Genomic DNA, 18,804 nt, shown 5'->3' with positions numbered 1-18,804 from the left:
TCTGTTTCCAAACTGCTTATTCCAGCAGAAGCCACTGAGTGATTACACCCAATAGGAGACTGCCTACCATCACTGCAGGGGTGTTCAGATTACCCACATCTGTCTCAAGCAAGGCCCTACTATAGGGTGACACCGTGCCTAATCTTTGCAATGGTGTTCGCATCATCTCAGGCCTTTGGTCATCCAACCATCCATGGTGGAATCCCAGTTCTTAAGACCCCTTAGCTATTACTGGCCACAGTGAGGGAGGGCTGCCTGCACAGGGACGGTGGCAGTTGTTGGGGTGGAGGTTGAGGGGGTTACTAAGAATGAGGCCACTGTACTTCCAGAGAGGTTGGAGGAGGACAGGAAGGAAGCAGAAATAGATGAAGTGTATCTCCTACAAGACCCAGAGCATAACATAGCTGGGAGTTCTCAGTCCCTTGCTCTGCTACACAGCACTCTGCCCAGGAGTATTTTGAATCCTGTCTTCCAAGTCCCCATGTACTTAGTGTGGCCCTAATGATGTTCCTCTGCTCCATCTCACCACGTGCCTCTTTTTCCCGGCTGGTGAGGCTGTAGAACTCAAGTCCAGTTTGCTCCTCCTTCTTTTTGTTCCTAAATTATACTATTGGTTTCATCCCTCTGCAATTCTAACTTGATTCCAAGGCGCCCAGGTTTCTAGTTGATTATTGTGCTGTTGTCCTCCATTCGCCCCTCCTCATTGCTCTCTGCCCTTCTTCTGGGCCCCAGGGCTTCCACTTTGGTGCACAGCATCAGCCACGCCCCCTAGCCCTGGTTTCTGGATAGGAAGGGAGATACTGGCAGGAGACCAGAGGAGAGAGAGGTCAGATCAGGGTCGGATCAGCGTGTCCTCTTCCCTACTCAATCCTTGCCAGGCCTCCGTGGTGACCTGGTCTCAGCGTCTCCACAGCCAGAGCTCTGCCAGTTCCTTCAGGCCTGAAACTGAAACTGCTTCCTGCTGTTTCAAGTCCCTGAGTGCTAGAATTTCCTTTACCACTTCCTCAACTCTGCCACACCTCAATAAAAGGTGCCTCCATTAAATCCATTAAATTCCCTTTTATTCAATCCCTGAGGCAGTTACCAATATTAATCAGGTTGCACACGTTTAACACTTTACCTAGGCTCAAGCATTAAACACACATATGCAAACCCTCTCTCTGTTATATGAAGAGTGTGGCTTTGAAATCAGACGCACGTCAATAAACAGGTGTGCCATAACTGCCCAGCTCGTAAGGGTTCTTCCGTCTCTGTGACTCTCAGTTAATTCCTCTGGGAAATGAGACCCGAGTCTCTCCCTCCTAGAGTGATGATGAAGCTGAACTGAACTGAATGGCACATTCCTGGTGTGCTGCTCCCTTAGCTACTCATTCGGTATCGTACAAGCATCCTGGCTCTGTTTGGCTGTCCTCCACTGAGCTTGCTTAGGTCTGGCTGTCTGACCTGCTTTCAGGTGCAGTATCTTTTTCAGGCTAGGACTTGGGTGCTCCTGCCCAAATGTCTAAGCTTTTTGCCATAGGATTGACTCCAGCCTCACCACTTCCTTGTCAGGAGAGATGGATATGCTATTTCCAAAGGAGATTGTGGAGGTAAAGAGATGGGTGAAATGATTTCTTCATGCTTGCCTCAGTCCCAGTAGAACTGCCATGAGGTGTGGGGTCTCTACGCCCCTGCCCCTGCCATTCTGTTGGAGGAAATCTAATCCAACATGTGGTTTCTGAATTGCCCTTCTGGGTGTGTGATGTGCCTGAGATGATGATGACAATGACCAGGGTTGGGGAAGGTTGGAAAAGAAACGGTGGAGGAAGTCACTGTGGGCACAGAATCAGCCCCCCATGCCTTGCATGCAACAACTTAGACGGAAACAGACTCACTTCTCAAACTGATGAATTGGCAGCTGGACATCCAGCTGCTGGGCGTTCCCATCCTGGCTGAAAATTCTGTGTGACATTGGCCATGAGCGATCAACCACGGAAACCAGTGCTAATAAGATCTTGTTCATCCATCGGCTCTCCAAAACATTGCCTCAGTGAGCACAGCTATGCATGATTAATGGTGGTCAAGAACAAATGCAGAGTGATCGTTTCAGAAGCAAGGGAAAAGTTGCATGCATTCCCCCAATTTCTGAAAAAAAAAAGAAATGAATTCAGAAAATACAAGCAAGGGCAGGATAGAAGGGAAAAATACTTATTTGAGATTTGCCACTAGAGATTTCACTTTTAAGATACATTTCAGCAAAACAAACAAACAAAAAAGAAACATTTAGATTGTTTTCATGAACTATATGAAAGTAAATAAGATCCATAAAAGAAGATTAAAAAAGAATTTAAACCATGTTCTTGCCAAAGAACCTTTAAAAAGGAAATATGTTGTTTTTAACAATTCTAAAATAGCCAATAGAATGCTTAGAAATAGTTGATAAACCTATTTTGTTTAGAACTCAATTTTCAAATTGAATCTATTTCTTTAATTAAAAAAACAAATTTACAAAAAAAAAGATAAAATGGTGAGTAATAAAGGCTGAGATTGGCTGTATATTCAGCAAATGAATCTCCTCAAATCATAACTACTATATCCATTTCACCACGACTAATGATGGCCAGAGCCATTTGTGTTTGCATCATTATCCAGACTGATGATTAAGACAGGCAAAACGAACAGATCATCCACAGCCATTCATTGGACATGTGTGCAGCTCTGCCTCATAAATAAGAACTGCTGTCATTTTTTTCCTAATTGTATAAGCAATACATGGCCACTTCCCAAAACTGAAAAAAACAAGGAAAATCACAAAGTAAAGAAAATTCAAGCTGTTGAAAATTTCGCCTATAGTTCAAACTACTTAGAGGCTGAGGCAGGAGGATAGCTGGAACCCAGGAGTTCAAGGCTGCAGTGAGCTATGGTAGTGCCACTGTACTCCAGCCTGGGCAACCAGCAAGACCCTCTCTCTGAAATTATAATAATAATACTAATAACAGATTCACATTTCAAAGGTACTTGTTGTTAACATTGTGGAGAATGTATTTCCATATTTTTCCAGTTCTTATATCAATAAAATAAGTAAAGAAATAAGATATAAATGTAAATAATAATGTGCAGCTATAAATAAATAATATAAAATGTAAATAAAGTAAATATAAAACCCTATAATATGATTTCATTTTCTTTTATTACATGGCTCTGCCATAATTGACTTTATCAATCTCTAGTTACTGGTCAAGTATATCTTTTCAATTTTTTCTCTGTTTTTGTTTTGTTTGTTTGGTTTGTTTGGTTGGTTTTTTTTGAGACAAGGTCTCACTCTCACACCCAGACTGGAGTGCAGTGGCGCGATCTCAGCCCACTGCAACCTCCACCTCCCAGGTTCAAGTGGTTCTCCTGCCTCAGCCTCCTGAGTAGTTGAGGTTACAGGCGCGTGCCACTCCTGCCCAGCTATTTTTTTGTATTTTTAGTAGAGACAGGGTGGCTTCAGTACGTTGGCCAGGCTGGTCTCGAACTACTGACCTCAAATGATCCACCTGCCTCAGCCTTCCAAAGTACTGGGAACAGCCATGAGCCACTGCGCCCGGCCCAATTTTTCTCCGTTTTAAAATCGTTGAAGTTCCTTTTCTACTATTTAAAGCAATTTAGTCTGCTGACCCTAACTGAAGATAAAAACTGAAAAATTAAACAACCAAACCCCATACCAACCTTCTACAAAGTTTCCTTGTTATTTGAGGCCCCAGGATCTTTGCTTGTGCCCTTCCCTCCATGTGAAATGCTCCCTCCTTCTGCTCATCTGCCTACAAACCCTTGGCTTTTGGTAGAGGGCACTTAACTACTTAGTTCCACATGTTTTCCTTAAAGAGGAAGGACTTAGATGTCATTCCCAGGAGGGAATAACACTTTCTCCCCTTAGTCAGTACTCCTGAGGTACAAGGCAAGAATATACAGCATTAGGGTGCCCCCTTGCTCCGGTGGACGGCCATGCTAGAGCTCGTGCTTTCAAGGGACCTCCTTGTTGGCTCTTGCTGTTTTGTACTTGATATGGGGAGGCAGGCTGTAGTCACACTTCTGGCTGGGTGAATATTCACTCTGCAGACTCAGTTTCTGTCTTGCAGTAAACCACCAGTCTTCACATGGACAAGAGTTTATGAGAAGGCCAGAAGTTCCAAGTTTCATTCTTCAAACTCGCTTAAGTCGTTGAAAGTCTTAAGTGGATATTTCAATACCTATCTGACTTCTACATGTAATTTTCAGGGTTCAGAACTGGGGCAGAACCCAAAAGTCTTCCTTAGACCACATCTCTCATAACAGAATTAACCTTTTATACATACATTTTATAGCGCTGAATCCTATCTGTTCACATGGCATATCCCATTTGAGTCTAAGGCCTCCTTAAGGCAGAATATTGAGACTTACTTATCTCTTTATTTCCATAAATCATTCTATTTCTATTATGCTATTTCCTAGCACAGTATCTGGCATATAGGAACACTTAGTAAAAAAATCTGTTAAATGAGAAGATCGCAAATTGTTGGCAGTGTCACATACTTCTAAACAATCAGACAAATTTTTATCCAAAAAGTTCCCCTAGAAATATAGATTCTTATAATCAAAAGATGTCCCTAGAACAGTGATTCTCACATGTTTCAGAATCATCTGGAGCAGAGAACACCTACTGGGCCACCCCTGAGTTTCTGGTTAGTAGTTTTAAGCCCTAGAATTTGCATTTCTAACAAGCTCTCAGGTGATATTGATGCACTGGTCTGGGAACCACACTTTGAAAACTACTATCCTAGAACGATCATTCTCAAACGATTATCAGAATCACTTCTGTTCAAGTTTGCCCCAGTACATTTCTAAAATTTAAAAAAAATTAAAAAGAATTACCTCTATGTTTGCTAAATTTCCACATATTGCTATGTTATTCCTACCTGGAAAGGTGCATGCAGAAATCAAATATTTCATACATGACTCTGTGGTAGCAAATCCATCCAAAGACAGATAATTGGAAATCACTGGACTTGGGCCACACTCACAAGCTAACTTTGGAATGACATGTAAAAAAGAATTTCCTGGCCATATATTCTGTGACTCATTCTGTAACTGTGAATTATTGAGTAACTAACAATTTTCTGGGGAAATCTACTCCAAGATACCTTACGGCATCTTGGTTTGGGCTAAACTTCAGTATTTAATTCTTGATTTTATCATGCCCTATAGGACTGTTCTTCTGATCTGATCTGGATACAGCAAGTCTCGGGACAGCCATCTCTTCACCAACAAATATTAATTAGACACTCACTAAGGGAAAACCACCACAGAAGCCCCAAAATGGAAAGAAAGAAGCAAAATATTTAGCTGTCTGGAAATATCTTATAAGCTGGTTGGAAAGATAGAAAATAGCTACTTTATAAAAAAGATATTCCTAATAACAAATGATAGTTATCCAAAGATTGGTGCAGAAAAGAAAAGCTAAATTAACTTTGAGGAAGAGGAGGATGGATTTCTCAAAGCCGGAGAAGTAAAGAGAAACCATTTGAAGAGAAGAAGGCACTGCAGAGTTTTATCTGAAGATAGAATTGAAGAGGCAAGATCATACCTAGAATGAAGTTCCAAAGAGAGCTTGAGACCCAAGCCAATTATAGAAGGACAGGTCTACTGATAGAAGTAGGACATCTTGACTTCCATAAAAACAACAAGGGCACCTCTGTCAATTAGCTACTGACTCTCTTCTGCAGATGACATTGCTCTGCAATAGTATGAGTCTGATTCCTCAGTACCATCTGGCATTTTCTGGCTAAGAGCAGCTCTTGTGCTGAAATGCAAAAATGGTAGTAGTTAAAATAGCACAGAGAAAATGGTGGCCTGTGTTTATCGACATGTCTTAGCATATAGGAGTCAATAACTACTAGATGTTATAGAAAACACATTCATTCTGATGAGCCCTGAGGCCCTGGAATGCCTTTCTCCAGTTGGTGATAAAATTGCTGATTATTGTCTTTGGGAGAAGTTAAAGTGGAAATTAAATGGGCCCATGAAGAATAATAGCCCTTTTGATTTCTTTTTGGATGAGGCATGTGTGTTACTGCTTATTCTTTCACTTGATGTAGCAAACACTAATGATGATATCACAGGGTTCCTTAGTTATTGAAAACCATGTGAAACATCCTAAAATAATTGTGTAGGGTAATCTTCTATTTAACTCATCATGTAAAAGTGGCACCACACCTGAAATCAGAAATCAAAAATATTGAAAATTTTGAAATCAAATGCAGCATGCACTGAGATGAGACACAATTGTTACAGTATCTGCACTAATGCCATCAACAACTAGCTGTGGATGAATAGAATAGGATACTGAAGTGGTTAATCATTAATTATCATCTTGGGGCCTTCATGCTTTTATACAATCACCTGCCCACATCTGCAGCTTTGGCTGAGGGACATAATCAGACCACTGTGCTTTTATGAATACACTCATCTCTTCCAAGAAGCAGCTCGATGGGCATGGTGGACACGACTAAATCTTGGGAAATCAGATTCTCTCTCATAGGAAACTGGGTCTCTCACTGAGAGATTGTGTCCATTACTAGTGGGAGTCAAGACAAAGTCAGGCAGACTTGAGGCTGGTGGCCATATTGAGCGATGAGCAGAGGAGCCAGTCTTTAGGGGAAGAAGCCTGAAGATATGCCTGACAGAAAAGCTGCCAGCTCTTGTGGGACCCAGCAGGGCCCCAACACTTTGTTTCTCTTGGGTACACGAGAGGGAGCTGACCACGGCTGCGGCAGGGCCCACGCCATATGCAGCAGTGCTTGTTCCTGATGGTGCCGGCTATGTAGCCTGGTGGATCCATCGGTTTCGTTTGAGTATCTGCTTGAGTCAGTGTCCATAATCCTCTTCCATACTTTTTCCGAGGCAAAATGAATCTTTATGGCTTTTAAGTGAATAGATGCATAGCTGGATGCAAATGGGACCCCACTGATCTCCTCCTGAAACTGGAGTTCCTTGGAATACGTGTGAGATCAGTTGGCAGCATCCTGAGGCTGCTCTGTGGCAATGGTATGAATGCCACAGGCACTGATGTTTGTAGCCACGAACTTTTCAGGAGATATTTGTCCTGCTTCCTATAAAGATTAGTAAAGTCTCCACACAAGATGAGCATTCTTCACATTCGCATGGCTTCCAGGAGCATCAGCCTGGGCTCAGGAGTCCTCAGGAATGGAGCGCCTCACACCTTTGGCTAAAGGCCTTTGACAAAGTGCTGGCGGAAGGAGCGTGGCTATGGGAGGGGCATGGCTGTGCAGTGGACTAATAAGCATTCACCTCTAGCAAAACAGCTAGAGGCTATTTTCATCTCCTCAAATTCTCCAAGAGATTCTGTCATAAATTCAGTGGTAACTCTCCAGAAAAATCTTTCCTACCCCTCCCCTGTTCCCACTCACCCTTAACCCACTTCAACTCATCCTGGGCTGGGTGCCATTTCATATTCACCCATATAGCCCATGAGGTAGCCCTTTATGGTTAAACATACCTACTATGGCATAGTGGTATTTTTGAAATATTAACTGATTTTTTGTTTCTTCTGATATTTGCCCTCTTTCTCCCCTTTATCCTCCACTCCCACTCACTGCCCCCACTCCTATTGAGGCAGATGGTCTCTTCTGGATTCATTGCCTCAAGGAAGGGCAGAAGGTAGAAGTGGTCTATTGATTTAGCCTTGATATTTACCAAAGCCTCCAACAATTAAAGAGATCACATCAAAATGCCTCAATAGAGTGCTTTACAGAGAGGTAAAAGTCCACAGACCTCTCAAGAAGGGGAGACCCCCATACCACCCCAATGCAGGGCCTCAACAAAGTAACTGGACTTCAAAGAGAAACCGAATCAAAGCCCTGAATTTCCTCTTTGGACAATAGGCACAACAAAGATCTGCTGGACCTCAAGTACAATGAAGATGCCAGCATTTCTAATGTGGATAATCTGGCTTCTCTCCACATTTTGGGCTCCATGATTCTGTTGGAGCCCTAGTAAGGAAAAGATTACAACAGCAACTGAGATTACATTTTCTCTCCTCATGGTAATAGAGTTTTAGGGCCTGAATTAGTTTCACGGGAAGGAAATAAGTGAAGTAGCAAGTATGTTTTTGAACTTGAGTCCTAAACACTTGCAGTATCTGTGTTGTATCATCTTTTCATCAGTAGGCCCTCAACAACTGCAGGGGGAATGATGTGTCTGAGTTCTCCCACAGACACTCTGGAGCAGGTATCCCCAGTGTGCCAGGAACCCTGCTGGCAAGAACACGCTAACCTATTTAGAGCTGGTTTCCCTTGGAAGCTGTTCATTTAATATGTGTGGCACATGGTAAGGTGGTCAATGAGGCCAAGGTCTTTCAAAGGGATTAATAACATAGACTATTTTTAACTGCTTACCATACATACCTAAGAGAGAGTGGCACTGCTTGTTATTATTTCAATTTATTTCATTTGTTTGCTTTCATTTAAATCTGCTTTCTTTTTTTCTTTCTTTCTCTTTCTTTCTTTGTTCTTTTTTTTTCTTTTTTTCTTTCCTTCAACAAGAGCCTATTCTTATCTCCAGAAATACTATGTTAAGCAGTAGGAATATAGATAAGAGATGAGAACACATTCAACAACAACAACAAAAATCCCATTTTTGAAAACAGCACCATGGAGGTGGGCAAGTGTCTAGTGCGAATAAGGTAGAATAAAGTAGAATAAGCATATACGTGTGCCACTCCCCTTGGCACAGGTTCCAATCAAATGACTGTATGGATATTCAAGAAGAAATAAATCTGTAGCAGTGAAGAAATTGGAAGCAATGAAGGTCTTTTGTAGATGGGAGACTTCAATGCATTTCTTGAATATGGAAGCAGATGGGAACATGAAACAGAGGAAACTAAAGCCCAATTATGTGTATGAGGGGACTTCAGGGGAAATGGCTGCCAGTCAGCCTCACAAGATGTCAGCCAGCATTTAGGCATAGGGTTACTGGTTCCACTCCCACACAGGACAGAGAGCAGCAGAGTTTTAATCTCCTAAAGAGGGCAAAAGAATAGCAAGAGACTCTTCACTAAAACAAATGGATAAACTCGCTGGGGAGGAATTTGTATTTTTTTAAATACGGAACACTTCACGAATTTGTATTTTAGTGGGGATGTTGATCTAAGAGGAAAGCTCCCCTTGTTCTGGCATTTGGTGGGTGGAGATGAAGCAGAATGTCTCATCTAAGGCTGATTCCCACACATGTACATCCTAAAGCAAAATCTGTCAGTTAGCCCTGTGCATTTGCACAGATTTCGTGTCTGCCTTCCCATTCAGGGGAGGTGTCTATTAAACATATCATCAACCCAAATTAAAAAGAAACCTTTACTAGATAGCCATTATTATGAAACAAATCCTTCACTCATCAATGTGAATGTGCAAAAAGATCATCAGATATTTAAGGACAACCACAAGCAGAAATTTTTTTTAAAAAAACGACCAAAATATACATAGTCTCAAAGGAAAAGAAATAATTCAAAAACTAGAAGAGATTTTTAAAAATTGTTAATAAATATCTTTAAAGAAATTTGAGAAGATACTGCATTTATAAAACAAGAATAGTATGGCTGAAAAGAGAACTAGCAGAGAACACAGAAGAGTTCCTATAAATTAAACATATAACCTCTAAAATATGAAATTCAAAAGAACAGCTGAAATATAAAGTCAAAATGCTCTCCTAGAGCTTAAAGCAAATGGCAAAGAGATAGCAAATTTGAAGGATAGGCCGGGCGCGGTGGCTCACGCCTGTAATCCCAGCACTTTGGGAGGCCGAGACGGGCGGATCACAAGGTCAGGAGATCCAGACCATCCTGGCTAACACGGTGAAACCCCGTCTCTACTAAAAATACAAAAAGCTAGCCGGGCGAGGTGGCGGGCGCCTGTAGTCCCAGCTACTCGGGAGGCTGAGGCAGGAGAATGGCGTGAACCCGGGAGGCGGAGCTTGCAGTGAGCCGAGATCCGGCCACTGCACTCCAGCCTGGGCGACAGAGCGAGACTCCGTCTCAAAAAAAAAAAAATTTTGAAGGATAAAGGCGAGAGTCATAGAGAAATAATACAGGAGTTGCAGAAATCTCTCAGGTGGCTAAAAGGAATTATAGAAAAAGAGAACAGAGAAAATGGACGGAAGAATTTTTTAAAGAAATAATAGGGCGTACTTCACATTTGATGAATCCATTGAGTACTGAGCAGGATGAATGAAAATAACTACTGAGCCAGCGCATCCTCTTGAAATTTCTGAACACCAAACATAAAGAAAAAAATATAAAGCTTCCAAAGACAAATTCAGGGAACCATCTAACTTGTCATTAGTCAGATTAGTCAGAAGATAATGAAACAATGTGGTCAAAGTGCTAAGGGGGAAAAAAAATCTTTTGAGCCTAAAATTCTATGCCCAAACTATCTTTGCAGTATGAGAGTAAAATAAAATATTTTCAGATAAAGGCCTAGATGATATATCATACTTTCTGGGTGAGGAAGTCTTCTGAGTATATATGCTAGTAATTCAAGGAGAAAAACAGAAAGATGACATGGAATCCAGGGCTAGACTTTCATCCTGGAGGTCACTAATAGGAAACCCAAGGATGGTGATTGTGCAGCTGATCTGGACAAAAACAGGTCCAGGATAGGAGAGTCTGGGAGAGACCCTATCCTGGGGCACCATGAGAGGATAAAGGCATTCAAGACAATAGTTAACACTATTGAAGGTCTGGATACATTTGAGATTATGATAGAGAGTTGAGATTCTTTTCCAAATAAAAAAAATAAGCAAATTAGAAGCCTACCTAGTATTTCTTTTTTTAAGCCAGGGCCCCAAAATCAGAGGAACAAAAATAACACTTGATTTTGAGCAACTGATAAAATGAAAGAACAGAAAATCGATGTGACTTTGAAGCTAGGAGCACTCTGCTTCAAGTAGCTCTGGAGTCACGACCTGAGACCCACAGGGCACGAAATGTCATCATTAGCTCCTTACTCGGCACTGCAGTCAACATTTATATAGTCTTAATTATGTCAATGCCACTTATTAGTTTTCCAGTTTTAGAATCCACCAAGAGATAAAGCACAGGAGATTGAATTATGATCATAGAATAGAAGAGAAATGTTATCAACTTTGACAAAGTAAAAGTGCAGCGGCAGCTGACAGAAGACAGTAAGTGAAAGTGATGAGATGTCTAGGGAAGAGCAGGAGTGAAGGTCTTATTGTTAGTTAAGAGATAAAGCTTAGGGAATAAGAGGTGGAGGTTTATTAATAATATTTAGGTAACCCATAGAATAATTAAAAACAAAAAAAGTTGAAAGAGAGGGAGAAAAGGAGGTAGGGCATATATAAGTAAGATAAATGCTCATCTCTCACAGCAGTGGTCAATAGATCTTGATCAAAAGGATCACTTAAAGTTCTTTATTGCAAACAGCAGAACTCAGGATGAGTGAGCAAAGAAAACCTTTCTAATAGGGTACTGGGTAGCTCACAGAATCCTCTAGAAGTTCATGGTCAAGCAATTCCCCATTTTTCCAAGCCCAACTCCACTGCCAAAGTGGGCACAGCAGTGGCAGCATTAGACTCATAGCGATGGAAAAGCTAATGTCAGCTCCTCAGATGGCTCTGCAAGGAGCTGTTATATATGAGCTGCTCTGGGGAAATTTCTCTATCACCACTCCAGCATCTGGTGCAGCCCCCGCAGCCCCTCCAACAACACTCAGGCCAGGATGGCAGAAATTCTGCTGCTGTTCCCTCCAAATGGTGCTACAAGTAGTAGTTGAAGCCCTACTACCACACTCACCAAAGGAAAGTGGATTCCCTGCACAGGACTCCTTCCTCTGCCCCCTCCTAAGTGACAGCCCAGTGTGGTGTGGCAGGTTGGCAGAGCCTATAGCACAGTCTGCTTCCTTCCAGCAAGGGAGGCCAGAGAATGAGTTTTGGCTTCTACCTTGGGGATGTATGATGCGTAACAACGTAGAAAACTCTTCAAATAGAGAAACGTATTAGAAAGACACTGATCATCAGAAACCTAGCAGATGCCCACCACACTCAAAAAATCAAGCTATTGGTTTTCAAAAATGTATTGAGGTGTTTTTGTTTGTTTGTTTTTGTTTTTTTGTTTTGTTTTCTTGACATGGCATTTGATCACCAGAAAAACTAAAAGGAGAAACAGTAGTTGTCTTTGCATAGTGGGATTGAGGGTGAGTAGGACCATGCCAAAGATGGAAGAGTGTTCAGTATAAATCCTGTATGCCATTTTATATGATGTGTACATGGGTTACTTGGATGACTTTTTAATTCATAATTTTTAAACTCACCCCTAAAACACTTTAACCATGCTATAGACTCAAATACCAAAAACTCTACCAGTCTCACCATATATAAATTCCTCCTTAAAAAAACACTCTTCTGATACTGCCATTTATACATCAGCCAAAGGTAGGCTGGTATTGAACTTACTAGAAACCTTTTCTTTTCCCATGAGCAGAGATTGTCTTCTATTTCACGGGAGAATCTTTTTTAAAAATAGTCTGTTGTCTTGAAGGAAATATAGGTGAATGTACAACCTCCTGGGAAACGGTGCTAAAGCTGAGAAGGTTCTTTGTGATGCAGCAGTTTTTCAAGGTAGAGCAAGAACCTAAACTGCCAAGAACAAGTCCCTGAGTTCAGCAAGTCCAGCTCCGTGGAAACTGCCTCCTCCTTCAAAAGCAAATGGAGAAACTACTATCTGCTTCCCCACACTTCGCTGATATGTTTCCTATATTCTATCTAGAAAATGAGCTGATGCTATCTGGTTTTCTTCCCTTTTTTCTGCTTCGTTGCTTATAAGGTTTTTTTTTTTAATAAAAGCTAGTCTTTACTATGTGCTTATCATTTACCAGGCAGCTTTTCATTCTTTCTTTCTTTTATTCATTATTTAGCTACATTTACTGAGCACCTGTTCTGTACCAGGCATTGTGCTGAGTGCTGGGGATGCAGCAACGAACAACATAGGCCATGTCTATACATGCTACAGTTGTGTAGCACAGCATAGTGGTTAAGCTCATGAGCTTGGACACAGGCTCATGGGTTCGGTCTCACATCACCATGAACTAGTTATTGATTTAAATCACTTACCTTACATCTCTGTTTGTTGTTCTAAAATGATAGACACATTTCTAAAATGGGAACATTATTCATCTCAAGGATGTTGTGAGGATTAAATGACATATCTTTGTAAACCCTTGGCACAGTATTTCAGTGAGGGGCAATTAGCAGAAACAGGCAATTATGACAGAATTATACATAAATAAGCACTAGAATCAGTTTTAAGAGAAGCCTGCAAAAGGCCATGTATTCTTGCCTGGGTGGATCAGAGAAGGCTTCCTAGAGGAAGTAAGATCTAAGCTAAGGACAAACAAGTAAGTGAAATCATTAGTTGAGAAAAGAGGAGCAGGGTGTTTTCACTAGAGGAATAAGGTTGAGGTTTGACTTTTAAGTATGCAACTTCCAGTTATGTTCCATGTGGTTGACTATGGAGCATCGGTCAAAGAGTAGTCAAAGAAGGAAGCAGGAGCCAAGTCAGGGGTTTATAGATAACATTTTAAAACACTGAGAACTACTGAAGTGATTTCAACTAGGTGATATTTTGATCGGGTCTACTTATAAAATTATCACCTGGATCAGATCTACTTGTAGAAATATCCATTTGGCTGCAGTGTGAAGCATGGATCAAAAAGAGAACAGACAAGGGACAAGAGGACCCATTCAAATGCATAGGTTGATCCAGGAAAGAAATAGTGGTGACCAGTACAGAATATAGTGGTGGGGACATCAGGAGGCAAAAGCCACAGATCTGGGAAAAAGATTTATTGTGCAAGAAAAGGAAGACAAAAGGGTTAAGGATGCTTCCATTGATGGATGATTCCATCCTTCTGTTGATGAAAACATTTACTGAGATAGAGAATTGAGTAAGAGAAACATATTTTGGGGTGAAAGCAATGAGTTTGACTTTGTGTGAGATGAATTGGAGATGCAGATGGGACACCCAAGTGAAGATATCTAGTAGGCAGTTAACATTATATCTGAAGCCCATGGGAGATCTGGGATGGAGAAAAGGTAGAGATAATTTACTAGGGTTTCCTACCCAAGATGTTTATTTTTTTTTTTTTATTGAGAAAATTACTAATAGCTTCCTGGTCCTGGGACACACAGAAAATTATCTTAAAGAGTAGATCTTCCTTACTCAGTGAAGAGTATCTTGGTTGGTTCCTATCTTAGAAAAATGTGAGCCTTACTGTCTTATTAGAGGGAGATAATAACACCTTTGTGTAAAAAAACAAAAAACAAACAAACAAACAAAAAAACCTCTTTTAAAATCTGCGTATGCTGTCCAAGAGAGTATGTGCTTAGATGGGAAAAATTATCAGTCAGGATAAGCAAGGTTCTGCTGTGGTAACAAATAGTCTGAACAATGGCCATGGCTTATGGCAGCAAAGGTTCTATTTCTCACACCTGTTACATGTCCATTATGGGTTAGCAGAGGGCTCTGTTCACTGCAGTCTCTCAAGTACCCATAATGACAAAGCAATAATATTTCTAACCTTGTCACTGTGTACCAGAAAGAAGAATGAGTTTTGGAGGATCTAAGACCAGCAATGGCATGCTCTTGCCTGAAAGTGACTCACATCACATCTGCTCAAAAGTCATTGGTCAGAACAGTCACATGGCCCCATGCAATAAGAAGCGGGCTAGGGAGTGCACTAAGATCATATGCCTGGGAAGTAGAGAGCTGGAATTTCCTGGGAAATGGCATAAATGACTGCTACAGAAGGGATTGTGAGCCTGAAACCTATCCCAACCTAGCTCTCATGCAACCAGCCTAGATGGTGGCCAAGTACATGAACCAATCTCTAACATCTTTAACACTTAAGGATCAAGAGAGAAGGATCACACACTCTTTCTCTGGAGCTTTAACACATGGGCTGCCTTAACTCCAAGATCTTCTGAGAAAGAGCTCCCATCAGCACCCTTGGATACAGCAACTGGCACCACACTCTGAACTGATTGAACTTCTCTAGCACAGCAATACTTCCCCTGTGTGTCCCTGTCTTCCACCGAAGCTACCCCCACAGTTCTAAATAACCTCATTTCTTGAGTCGTCTCAAGGGAAGACTCAAATGCTTCTGTGTATCTGTGTGGCCTTGTGCCATCAAAGATGTTTCAGCATCCAGCTGCTCCAGTCCACTGTGACATTATGACATTATGTGACTAACACCAGAACTTTCCCTACTGTTTTGACCCTGGGACCCTAAGGAAGTACCTGAGGGAGCAAGTGGAATAAGTTTTAATCCTGCAGGCTTTGTGCGATTTGAATGACAGTCTCTTTCCTGAGGAGGAACCTTGAGAAGTTGAAAACCCACTCTCAAAGAGTAACTACTCTAAAAGGCAACCCTCTACCCAATAACTAGTGATCACTGTAGACATGAGGAAATGGCTCAGCCTCTGCTCAGCAGACAGCAATCACCAAGCTAGCAGAAACCAAGATAGGGCCAGGCAAGATTGGACTTCACCTCCTCAGGAGACCTGTTGGCTCTCTAAGACCCCAGGACCCATGAAAAGGAGGGGAGCAAAGGCCAGGCTAGGGAAGTGAGGGATGGGGATGGGTCTGGCCTCTGCATTTCTTGCACCAGCATGTGGTGCCCAAACAGTGCCATCTGGAGACTGATTAGGGTATGTTTGTTTGAACCTAAATTATGCACTGGACTCTCCAATATATAAATGATCATTGATGTCTTGGATATGTAGGGGATTGTGCAGCAAAGGTGTACAGAAGAAGAGGACCCAGAACAGAAACTCAGTACTAACAACTTTAGGATGGGGACAAGGAAGAGGAGAAGACACTGGAGACTGAGAAGTGTCCACAGAGTTAGAAATAAGTAATCAAAGTGTGGTTCCTGCAAGCCAAGGGAAGAGAATGTTTCAAGAGAGTAGGATTGGTCAATGTTTCTGAGAAGCCACAGAAGACAAAGACAGTCACTTAGTAACTGAGATGGCCCTGGTAATCTTATCCGAGCAATTTCAGTGGAAGCATCAGTGTAGGAACCACAGAACAGGACATGGAATGTAACAAGGAAAGGTAGAATGTAAGCAATGTCATGTACATTACTTTCAACCATCTCATCAATCCTGTAAGCCAGGTATAGTTTTCTCCCCTTTGAAAAATAGGAAAAAGAGGGTTGCTCAAGATAGTCCAGCTGGGAGATGACACAGCTAAGATTTAAACACAAGTCTGAGTGGCAGAAAGACAAAGTCCTTTCCACACACCACTGCCTCCCCAAGCACTTAGCCACCTGTGTGTCTCGGCTGACAACGCTGGAAATTTCTGATAACACTGCACTGAGTAGTGGGACAGGGGCACCATGCAGTACACTTGTCTGTTAACAGAGAAATAAAGTTGGATGGAAAACTAAAAGAAAAAAATAAAAAAACAGCAGCAGCTTTGCTCTTCTCTTCGCAGCAATGTGTGTGTTTGTTTTCGTGGGCCCTGTTCATGGACTCCTACTGAACATCTCAGAATTCTTTGGACTCAGAAACCTCTTTGCTGTAGTGCAAAGATGCTGACCTGCCAAAAGTATGTTACAGGCTGTGCCTCTTTGAAGAACCAGCTTGAACTGATTGTTCTTCAGCTTCTCACATAAATTAGAGAACATGAGGCCCACAGCTTTGCCCAAAGTTGTCAACAGGTTTTAATTGTCTCTGCTTTTCTGTACACACAGATGGCTTCGTTAAGCTGCTCTGAGCAGACCTCTGCTGTCTCCACTAAGAAAAATTAGACACAACAAATGGAAATCAATTTAAAAAGAAAAATTATAATAAGGTAAAATCCTAAGTAACTGTGGCTATTTTTTATGAAGGTAAATGCTATGAATAGTAGCCATGACAGTGCAGACATGGAGGCAAATTAAGAAAAACTGTAATGAAAATGTGAACTTTTGAAGGCAGGTGCAGAAACTACCAAGAAAAGCAGTTAGAAGTATTTGGAAAGGAAAGGAGATTCTTTTCTATTAATGGCATCTATAATAGGCCTTTAATTTCAAGTTCATTTTTCCAGGTTCACTCAGAGAAGCTAGAAATGATTCAACAATTATACTTACAGGAATCTATCCTTCAGAAATAATACCACAAGTGTGTAGAGTTATTTTAAAAGATTATATTACAACGCTGTTTATAGTAGCAAAAAGTTGGAAGCAAATTACTAGGTTGGTGCAAAGGTAATTGCTGTTTTTTGCTATTGACAGAATGGCAAAACCGCAATTACTTTTGCATCAACCTAATAATTAGTTAAATGTAGTTTATATAACAAAACATTGTACACCTAAAGTTAATAATATGAACTTAAGTTCATAGAAGGTCAAAGGGTACAAGCATCTTGCATGTTAAAAGGCATTGCTACATTGCACCATGTAAAGGTTGTACCAAATTACATTTCCACCAACAATGTATAAAAGAACCTATGTCTCTACATTCTAACCAATGTAGCATGGATTATTAATGTTATAGGTTAAAAATAGATAAGTAAATTATGCATCATTATCATTCTAATGACTATTTCCTTTATTATAAATAAAGTCGAACACCATTTTGTTTCATTTGAGAACAATCATTTATATTTTCTGTACTATAAATCACCCTTTCAGGGTCAGGCACAAGTGGCTCATGTCTGTAACTGTAACACTTTGGGAGGCCAAGGCAGAAGGATCTCTTGAGCCCAGGAGTTGAAGACCAGCCTGGGCAACATGGCGGAACCCTGAAGGGAAGGGAAGGGAAGGGAAGGGAAGGGAAGGGAAGGGAAGGGAAGGGAAGGGAAGGGAAGGGAAGGGAAGGGAAGGGAGGAAGGGAGAGAGAGAGAGAGAGAGAGAGAGAGAGAGAGAGAGAGAGAGAGAGAGAAGGAAAGAAAGAGAAAGAAAAGAAGGAAAGAAAGAAAGAAATTATCCTTTCATATCTTTTTTATTTTCCTGTTGGGTTTTGGTCTTCATATAAATATATATGCATATATATATATATACATGAAAATGACCCTTTTTCCTTTTTGTGTTTTCACTTTGTTTAAAATTTTTTGCAATGCTATTGTTTTGTCAAAAATGTTATCAACTTTTAATGGTTTTATTTATTATTAGAAAATATTTATGTATTTAAACTTTCTGAATCTTGTGTACTTTTATACTTTTCATTTTCCCATTTTGAACACCTAAATCATAGCCAATCTGTAGATTTCTGTGTATATAATATGTAAGATGTAAATTCAGTCTTTTCCCAGATAATTATAAAGATGAGCCAAAACCATTAACTCAGTACTCCCTATTTTCTTTCACTGTATTAAAATTCAGCCTATATCATCTACTAAATTACTAATATGTATTGCTGCTGAACTTTTTGTTTCATTTATTGGTTTTCCTAGATATGCACCAACGCTACGTTGTTTTCATTTTGGTAACTTTAAAATATGTTTTGATATCGAACAGAGATAGTCCTCTTTCATTGTTTATTTGTTAATTGTTCATTGAATTAACTTGAGGAGAACTTTATGGAGTTGCATTATTCTACCCATGAAAACACCACAGTTTTCTTCCAGTAGAATTCTTTATTTAATGAAGGGGGAAAAATCCATCTCTCTGCCAGGGATGTCAGAATCCTAATGCAAAGCTTTATCTACAGGCCCATTCATTTGATTGACACAAAACCTAGCCTTGGCTTAGTTATTTGTTTCTAATTTTGTAGAGAAAGATATTCAATGGCAAA

Source organism: Rhinopithecus roxellana, chromosome 4 (genome assembly GCF_007565055.1).
Source record: "Rhinopithecus roxellana isolate Shanxi Qingling chromosome 4, ASM756505v1, whole genome shotgun sequence".
Classification (NCBI taxonomy): Eukaryota; Metazoa; Chordata; class Mammalia; order Primates; family Cercopithecidae; genus Rhinopithecus; species Rhinopithecus roxellana.
The sequence above is the reverse complement of the archived record's forward strand: the minus strand, read 5'-3'. Positions refer to the sequence as shown.